Source organism: Camellia sinensis, chromosome 7 (assembly GCF_055761805.1).
Source record: "Camellia sinensis isolate YWXY chromosome 7, ASM5576180v1, whole genome shotgun sequence".
NCBI lineage: Eukaryota > Viridiplantae > Streptophyta > Magnoliopsida > Ericales > Theaceae > Camellia > Camellia sinensis.
The window spans coordinates 128,412,500-128,423,093 of record NC_138967.1 but is presented as its reverse complement, the minus strand read 5'-3'; positions in this window follow the sequence as shown (position 1 = coordinate 128,423,093).

Sequence of the window (10,594 nt, the reverse complement as noted above, 5' to 3'; positions counted from 1 at the left end):
TCGAGCGCCAAGAACAAATTATGGACACGCTCGAGCGCAATAAGGCCCGCTCGAGCTCCAAGACACAAGAATAAAGCACTTCCGCTCGAGCGCGCAAACCAGTCCGCTCGAGCGTAGATTTCCCCTTCCCAGAACCTATACCCAGAAAGTACTACCCGCTCGAGCGCCAACCGACCTGCTCGAGCGCTACCGCTCGAACGTAAACGAACCCGCTCGAGCGTAAAAATCACATCTGCAGAAGTTTTGCAGGAACACGAAATACTGGAGGTATGCAATCCCCGCTCAAGCGCAAGAAGACCCGCTAGAGCGGATCGCCTAAAAACTGAACAACAAGGAATTGAAACCAAGGCCTAACCAACCTGTAACAACCCTGTTCAAAACATCCTAAAACTCAATCGAGTGGAATTAAAGGACGACAACAAGATAGATACCACTACCAACTTCACGGAACCGAGTCCGAAATGCAACAGAACGGTAAAGGGACAACCGGGATCGCTATAACCTTCCCCCCTTAAAGAATTTCGTCCCCGAAATTAAACACAAGCTTTTCAAAAACAAGTTCTCTCCATTCTTAACAATATTACAACATAATATTAAACAACCCGACCCATTACCGGTCAATTCCATCTCTTTTCAAGAGGCATTTCACGACATCTATTACACGTTCATTATTAACATGCAATTTTCTTCCATTTCCAACCATTTCCAACATACATGGTTCACAAATCATATCATAATCAATATACATGATACAACTCCAGTTCTACAATATAGCCAACATATGCAATATTATAATCAACTCCCATATCGAGGTAAGTTCTACAACATACTTTTATTAAACCAAAACATTACCAATGTTTTACAACTTAAGACATTTATAAAGTTCTTAAGTCCAACAACAATTTTAAATCTAGATACAAGATTACTCATCAATAAACAAGTCCGGATATTTCTCGCGGACCTCCAACTCACGTTCCCAAGTGGCTTCCTCCACTCCGTGATGTTTCCACAAAACCTTCACCAAAGGAATGGTCTTGCCACGCAGGACTTGATCCCGCCTATCCAAGACCCGAACTGGTCTCTCCTCATACGAGGCATCCTCATCTACCTCTAAGTCGGTCCAATCTAACACATGCGATGGATCCGGCTCATACTTCCGAAGCATACTCACATGAAACACGTCATGAACCCCGGACAACTGTGGCGACAACGCTAAACGATAAGCAACCTCGCCAATCCTCTCAAGGATCTCAAAGGGACCAATAAACCGAGGGGATAACTTCCCACTCTTCCCAAACCTCATCAAACCTCGCCTAGGTGATATTTTCAAGAAGACATGATCACCTACGTCAAACGCCAAAGGCCTCCTCCTACGGTCGGCATAACTCTTTTGGCGACTCTGGGCTGTAACAAGCCTCCTACGGATATGCTCAACTTTCTCCGTCGTCTCCCTAACCAACTCCGGACCCAACAAAGGTGCATCACCCACCTCGGCCCAACACACTGGAGACCTACACGGTCGGCCATACAAGGCCTCAAACGGTGCCATACCGATACTAGACTGAAAGCTGTTGTTGTAGGAAAACTCCACCAATGGTAAGTGCCTCTCCCACGTCCCACTAAAGTCAAGGACACAACCTCGAAGCATATCCTCAAGGATCTGAATAGTACGCTCGGACTGCCCGTCAGTCTGAGGGCGATAAGCCGTACTAAAGGTCAACTTAGTGCCCAAGGCACCCTGCAAACTCTGCCACAATCTAGCAGCAAAACGAGGATCTCTATCTGAGACAATCGTCACTGGGACCCCGTGCAATCTCACTATGTCCCGAATATACAAGTCGGCAAGATGATCTACCGAATCTCTCACGCGCATAGGAATGAAGTGCGCCGACTTAGTCAACCGGTCTACAACTACCCAAATGGCATCATGACCCCGCTGAGTCCTCGGAAGACCTACAACGAAGTCCATAGTGACATGCTCTCACTTCCACTCGGCAATAGGCAAGGGTTGCAACAAACCCGCTGGCCTCTGATGCTCGGCCTTCACTTGCTGGCAAGTAAGGCACTTCGATACGAAAACGGCTACATCTCTCTTCATACCTCGCCACCAAAACTGGCGGCCTAAATCTCGATACATCTTAGTGCCTCCCGGATGTACCGCAAGGCGTGAATGATGGAACTCTCGGAGTACTTCCTCTCGGCAAGACTCCGGCACAAACAAACGGTCTCGGTATCTCACACTCTGGTCGGGATACACCGTCAAACCCTTCTCAACTTTCCCACTGGAGATTTTCTCTCGGAAGGACTCTACCTCAAAGTCACCTCCCTGTGCCTCTAATACTCTAGTCACAAGTGTAGGCTGTGCAACAACAGAAAACAAGGCCGCAGTCTCAACAGATTCGCCCAGATGCAAATCAAACTCGCCAAGTACACTCAGCATCCCTCATTCCCGGATGGCTATACAAGCTACATCACTAATGGATTTCCTACTAAGGGCATCGGCCACAACATTGGCCTTTCCCGGGTGATAGTGCAACTCAAAATCGTAGTCCTCAATGAACTCCATCCATCTCCTTTGCCTCAAATTCAAGTCCCTCTGTGTAAACAGGTACTTCAAACTCTTGTGGTCCGAGAACACCTCGAACCTCTCACCATAAAGGTAGTGCCTCCAAACCTTCAAGGCAAAGATCACTGCTGCTAACTCTAGGTCGTGTGTAGGGTAGTTCTTCTCGTGTATTTTCAACTGACGCGAGCCATAAGCTACCACTTTCCCCTCTTGCATTAACACACATCCCAAACCCTCTCGTGAGGCATCACAATAAACCGCATAACCCAACCCTCTCTCCAGAATAATCAAAACCGGAGCGGTGGTCAATCTAACCTTCAACTCTTGGAACGACTTTTCGCAAGTCTCACTCCACGCAAATTTAACCCCTTTCCGCGTCAATCTAGTTAACGGCGAAGCCAGCCTGGAGAAATCCTTCACAAACCGACGGTAATACCCAGTTAATCCCAGAAAATTGCGGATCTCAAACACACTCTTAGGCTGTGCCCAGTCTTGCACTGCCTCAACCTTGGATGTATCAACAGACACCCCTTCCCTGGATACCACATGGCCTAAGAATTTCACCTCTCCTAGCCAGAACTCACATTTTCCAAACTTGGCATACAGCCTATGGGCTCTAAGCAACTCAAGCACCACTCTCAAGTGTTCCTCGTGCTCCTCCTCAGAAGGCGAATAGATAAGAATGTCGTCCACGAAAACGACTACAAATCGATCCAAGAATTCCCGGAAGATCCGGTTCATCAAGTCCATAAAGACTGCCGGTGCATTGGTAAGCCCGAATGGCATCACCAGAAACTCATAATGGCCATACTGCGTACAGAATGCCGTCTTAGAAATATCCTCCTCCCTGACCCTCAACTGGTGGTAACCCGATCTCAAGTCTATCTTAGAGAAACAACGGGAACCCTTCAACTGGTCAAACAGATTATCTATACAGGGCATAGGGTACTTATTCTTGACCGTAGCCCGATTCAACTTCCGGTAGTCTATACACAATCTCAAGGCACCATCTTTCTTTTTAGCAAAGAGAGCCGGTGCTCCCCACGGCGAAACACTAGGGCGAACAAAACCCTTATCTAGCAATTCCTGGAGCTGAACTTTCGACTCAACCAACTCGGCTGGGGCAAAACGATAAGGTGCCATAGAAATCGGCGCTGTGCCGGGCACTAAATCAATAGAGAACTCTATCTCTCGATGAGGTGGCAAACTAATGAGATCCTCGGGAAAGACATCTGAATACTCACAAACCACCCTCGGCAAAGCAATTTGGGTCTCATCACACTCACCACTCAAAAAGCTAGCAAGTAGACCACTAAGCTCACTCCGCCCTCGCGAATCATGCCCCGGTGGCAAAACACAACCAACCCGGTCTCCCAAGAAATGGAACCACTCCCCGCTCAAGGTACATAACGTGACCCTCTGGCGGTAGCAATCGATAACAGCCCGGTATGACGATAGCCAGTCCATACCCAAAATAACATCAAAGCCCTTCATGGGCATGACCACAAATGGAAAAGGAAGCCTATGGTCGGCGACCTCTATATCACAACCTCTAACACCCTGTTTCAAGATCAACTCACCACCAATAGGCGATACCACACAAATAGGAGATGTTAACTGTGCCAACTCCAATTCCAAAACAGATGCAAATGCAGCAGATACAAAAGAATGAGATGCTCCCGTGTCAATCAACACACTAGCAACCGAGTTGCAAAACAGAAAAGTACCTCTCACTACTGATGGAGCCGGTACTAGATCCTGCGCGGTAATAGCATACACGCGCCCCGTAGGCCCCTGATCCAGCTGCTCACCTTTAGGAGCAAAAGACTGCTGCACAGACTGGGATGACGAAGCTCCCGGATTGGCCCTCGAGGCCTGCACAGACTGAGCTGGCTGATAACTCTGCGTCTATCTAGAACCAGACGCTCCCGAAGTAGCACTCAACTGTGGGCAATACCTCTTCAGGTGCCCAGGCTGACCACACTGATAGCAAGACAAAGGCTGGCCCCTGCCCTGACTCTGGCCCTGAGGTCTAGCTGAAGAAGAAGCAGCTCGATGACCCCCTCCCTTCTGCGGGAAAACTGAAGACTTGTGACCCAGCTGGCCACACGCAAAACAAGTCAAACCACCCTGACTACCTCTCCCAGAGCCCGTACTCGGCACTGGAAAGGTCGATCTAGCCAAACCGCCCTGAGACTGCTGAGGGTTAGAACCCCTCTGTCTCCTGCCATCACCCTGACCATCTTGGCCCGTCTTGGAGCCCTTCTGCCCCTCATCCTTCTCCTGCATCATGAGCTCCATATGAGCTGCCGCATCCACCAAACGTCTATACACCCGGATGAAAGATCCACCAACCCTCAACTTGAGGCCTCGCCTCAACTTCCGCTCAAACTCAAAGCAACGGCGTTCCTCGGACGCCACCAGTTCAGGTGCAAACCTGGACAGACTGGTAAAAGTAGCCTCAAACTCGGCCACAGACAAGCCCTGCTGTCTAAGCTGGCAAAACTGCTCTCTCTGCTTCTCCCTCGCAGCTGAAGATAAAAACTTCTCCTGGAAAGCACTCACAAACGTCTCCCATGCACCACCAACACTGCCTTTCTCATACTTCCACCATTGACCCGCATCTCCCTTCAGCTGGAAGGATGCCAAGGTCACCCTTAAAGCCCTGTCCTCGATGCCAAGCATCTCGAACGTCTTCTCCATTTGTTCCAACCACTCGTCAGCCTTAAGTGGCTCATTTGGATCCCCAACAAACTCGTCTGGGTTAGACCGGAAGAATTCCCTCTTCAAGAAAGAAGGCCCCAAAAATGCAAAAACAATCGTCAAACACCGTACCGTACTAGCCATCCCAGCCAAATAAAAGAATTAATCGTCGTCGTCCCAGCCGCCATAACCTTAGAATTGTCAAACATAGTAACACTAGCACAATATGCAAGATAGAGAATGGTAGGATGAATCAAAATATATATAAAAAAAAATTATCTAAAAAAAGAAGAAGAAAAAAAATAGTTAAAAAACATACTGTGCCAAATAAAACAATCGATCATCACCATTGCCGTCACAGGAGAACAACAAGAGTTGACAAATGACTAAAGAGAGAGAGAGAGAGATTGAGTTGGAGAGTCAGATAAATAGAGCAAATGAATATGGGATAAAGAATAGTCGTCGCTGGATAAGAATAGAGTAAAGAAAACAATCGGAGCCCCTGACACCAATGTTGCCACGATAGTCGTCGCTGGATAAGAACACGAGTCGACAAATGAAAATATACACAGAGAGAGAGAGAGAGAGAGAGAAAGAGAGAGAGAGAGGTAACCTTAGGCCCATCATATCCTCAGAGTTGATAAGAGTTTCGCACTGAAACCAGTAGAAGAAGCTAGGACAATCATGTTGTGAACACTGCACTGAAACCAGTAGAAGAGGCTGCTAACGATTATAAGTCTCAAATCAAAGCATCGGTAAAGAACAAGACAGCTAATTCTAATAACAATAGGTTTCCAAAATTAGATATGATTCTAATGGGTATGTATACAAACAGACACATGGCATCTCTGTTCTCAGGGAATACATTTCTCTAGGAGAAACGGAGGTAGACCGTTGCTGTGAGGACGCATCGGTGATGATTATTCTAACTCATCATCATGAACATCTATACTGTTAGAATATCATACAATTGTTTAACTCCACAGTAAAAGAAATGTCACATTTAGCAACTAAAAATTTAGTCACAAAAAGCATTATTTTAGTCACCAAAACGTTTTGCCGACTAAAATAATTACTCGCCATGTTTGCCGCCAACACTTCAAAAGTATTTGGAATATTTGCTGACTAAAATATTTTTAGTAGCTAAAGTACAACCTTCGAGGACTAAATATTTAGTTGCCATATATTTTAAATTTAGTCGTCATGTAATTTTTAAAAAGTTAAATAATTTTTTATTTAAATTTTTAGCAACTAAATATTTAGGAGGCAAAAATTAAAATTTAAACCTTCGGCGATTAAAAATTTAGTAGACAAATCAAAACTTAGACCCTTAATGACTAAAAATTTAGTAGGCTATAGTCAAAATTTAAACCTTTGGCGACTAAAAATTTAACAGGTAAAAGTCAAAATTTAAATCTTTGGTGACTAAAAGTCCTCTATTTTTTTTTTTTTTTTTTGAGAATCCAAAAAGTCCTATTTATATTTAATTTTTTATTTAATAATTTGAACCCGCACAACCTTTTTTATTACCCAAAAATAATAAACAAATGTTTACACAATCATATTCAAGCACGGCACAAGTTACATGAAAATTCATGCAAATAAACTAATTGAGTCATGAACTAATTAAATTATGAATTAAAAGATGTTGGCTTCTAGGTGAGGAAAAAAGCATAAATTACTGAGATAAACTGATGAAAAAAGAAGAAGATATGGTTCACGACAACCAAAAGGAGAAATACACAATGGATCAAAGAGATATAAATCTATGTGATACCAGAAAATGAACTCTAAGAAATTCAAAAAGCAATACACAAAAATGAAGAGACCAATTTCTTGGATTCATAAACTTCCAATTTGCAGGCAAGATCCCCATGCCTCATATAATGCCCTTGCATAAGAATACAAACAAGCAAAAGTGAACAGTTCTACCAACTCTTCATCTATTTGAACTAATTTCGCAAAAGGCTATTTTAGCAAATAAATTCCAATTACAGTACTTAGCTGACAAAGGTTCATTGAGATTAATAAGTCGAACAATGATATAGAGCCCTAAAAGTAGAGCTCTAAATTGAGCCCTACTTACATGGCAAGGAAAAAAAAAATAAAAAACAAAAACAAAAACATACACATAAATCACATCACATCACAAATGGAGCCCACTATATTAAAGCTCTCCTAGAACTCTCTTTTTAGAACTCCAAATCATTTTTGTAATAAGTCCTAAGAGGACAACCCTCAATTGAATTGGATCAACAAGTCTCCATATAGTAACAATAGCAAATCAAAAAGCTCTTCCAGAGAGGAGCTACATAGGAAATTTTATTATTTATTGCAGAAAAGCTAAAATTAAATTGCAACTGACAGATTGCACAAATCAAATGTTCAAATTAAGTTGTCTCTCAATCCCCAAAACAAAAAGCAAAGGAATGAAGTGAGTCAGGGGGAGAAATCAAAACCTGGCAGCATGCTTCCCAGGTTATCTTTGACAGAGCGCATGCAAATGTCACCCAATACAGAACTCCATCTCTTAAAATTAGGCCATTTTTCTTGTAGTGTCCCTCATTTCTCAAATTTGCTTTGCACAAGTCATTTACAAAATTAAAGACAACACTAAAACAAACACATACACTAGCAACAATGATTAAAACGGGTTAAAAGTTTTCAAGGCAATTCAGTTGGTTAATCCATAAAAAATGGTTAAGATGATTATAGAAGAGCTGCAACTTGATGCTCTGTTCTACACCGGTCCTATAAACTAAAAAGTTTCATATATAGCACATTAATATTATTAGTATATCACCAAATTAATTTGATAACACTTAAAAGATGAATTGCTTTCTCAATCTCATGTGCTTACTAGTTTAATATTTGAAAAGAGAAATCTAATCCTAAAAGGAAAGGATTCCTTATGTGCAGGAAATTAAAAGAACCAGTGATACAATGAAAAAATATCCATAAAAGGAAAGGAATTCACTCTTAAACCAGAAAAATTAACATAACTGATATTTAATAATATATTATCAATAAAGAACATGGACTGTGAAAACTGCGATTATTAAAGTAAATACAGTTCAATCATATAAACATTGTAAGAACAAATCCCAAATTGGCATACATAAAATCAAACAAATTAACACACGTAGCCCGAACAAGAAACTTCAAAAGTTGTAGTCCCATTGATCTTGGTCAAAGTCACTACAACCATTTCCCTACGCGTCACATGACACGATGCTGATTAGTCTCTACAACCAATCCAACAACATATTAAAAAAAATTGCAAACTTCAATTTCACAGTAAGGGGAGAGAGAGAGAGAGAAGAGATATATATATATATGCCGGTATGATATAATAAAACTATAATGACTTTCTACTATGGCCCCGTTTGGTAGAACTGTAGAAAAGTGATTATGGCCCCGTTTGGTACAGCTGTGGGAAAATGATTATAACTTATAACCTAACAGCTTATAGCAATTAAGCTTCTCTTCTCCCACTCAAAGAATAAGTTGATTTTTGACTTACAAAAAGGTATAAGCTGTATTGTTAAGCTGAACCAAACACATCAAAATAGCTTAAATTAAGTTAAAAGCTGGAAATAAGCCCTACCAAACAGAGCCAGTTTATAACTTAACAACTTATAGCTTATAACTATGAACATATTTTGACTTATAAATTAAGCTTCTCCTCCCCCACTCAAAAAATAAGTTGATTTTTTACTTACAAAAAGCTATAAGCTATATTGTTAAGCTGAACCAAACATATCAAAATAGCTTAAATTAAGCTAAAAGCTGAAATAAATTGGAAATAAACCCTACCAAATAGGGCCATAGTATTACTGAATGTTATGTCACCAACAAACATTTGCCCTATAGGACACAGATTACATCAGGAAAAAAAATTATTCAAAATTCTTAATAGATTTTACTTATGATTCTCAATTTTATATGCTAGTCTTCCAAATTGTAAATAAATACATATAAAACTAGAGTTTGGAGAGAGGAGATGTTGGGTTACGGTGTAGAGAGAGAGAGAGAGAGAGAGAGAGAGAGAGAATGAGGAAAGAGAGTGCATAGGGGTCAATTTCTAGCCCAAGGCCAAAAGTAGATTGTTAGCTCTAAAGTCAAATAAAATATATAAAAAAAAAATTCCCCAAAAAAGGGGCCCAAAACGCCACAAGAATTTCCAAAATTTTCTAAGTGCCGACACCTCAAGGAAGAGATGTTGACACCTCAAAACAATGGTGCTCGAAGGAAGTTCAACATAAGTGGGGTGTCGACCCCAGAAAGCCCAAGTGTCAAAACTTCCAAGCAGTGTCACACCTAGATCACTGACCAAGCAGTGTCAACACCACAAAGAGGCAATGTCGACGCCAGGAAGCAAAACTCCAAGAGGAAAAGAAAGAAATGCAAGTGTGTAAACCCTAGGAGCCCTAGTGTTGACACCTGAATCATAAATTCAAGGCTCTAAAGCATTTTTCTGACAAATCTGAGTGCAATTCAATATTCCTATCATATTCTAGATCAAATTTCCACTCCACCATTTCAATATTACCTCACCCAAAGGATCTCAATTAAAAAAATACTAAAATTACACACATCTTATTGCCTTAAGGTGCACAAGTGTTACAGTTCTCTTGATCATATCAAGAGTGGTTTGATCTAATTTCGTCAATGTAGCCGATGATAGACTTGATCCTTAGATTAGATTTCATTATATTATGGAGGCGGATTTGTTGTAACCATGTTAGACCTTTTGTATTTTGATGATTGTTTTTGTTTTTGTTTTTATTTTTGTTTCAACTTTGTTTTGATTTATTTGCACAACAAAAAAATTAAAATTTTACGGCTTGCAAGCCGTAAAAACTCTTTCACGGCATGCACACAAATATTGTTATATGACATGCCGTGAAAAGTAAAGTGTTATTTACGATATGCAAGTAAAACTGTAAAAAATAATAAATTAAATATTAATGACATACTTTGTATGTCGTATATAATTTTTTACGACATTTTTGTTATGCCATAAATCATCATACTTTCTATGGCATAGTTTTACATGCCGTATAAGGTTATTTTGAATATATTTATGGCATACTATATATGCCTTATATAATATTTTATGACATTTTCTTGCATGTCATAAATTATCACGCTACTACATAATTTTGTATGCCGTAGAAGGTCATTTTTAATATATTTATAACATACTTTGTATGCCGTATATAATCTTTTACGGCATTTTCTTGCACGTCCTAAATCATTATACTTTTTATGACATAATTTTATATGTCGTAGAAAGTTATTTTTAAAATAATATATATATAT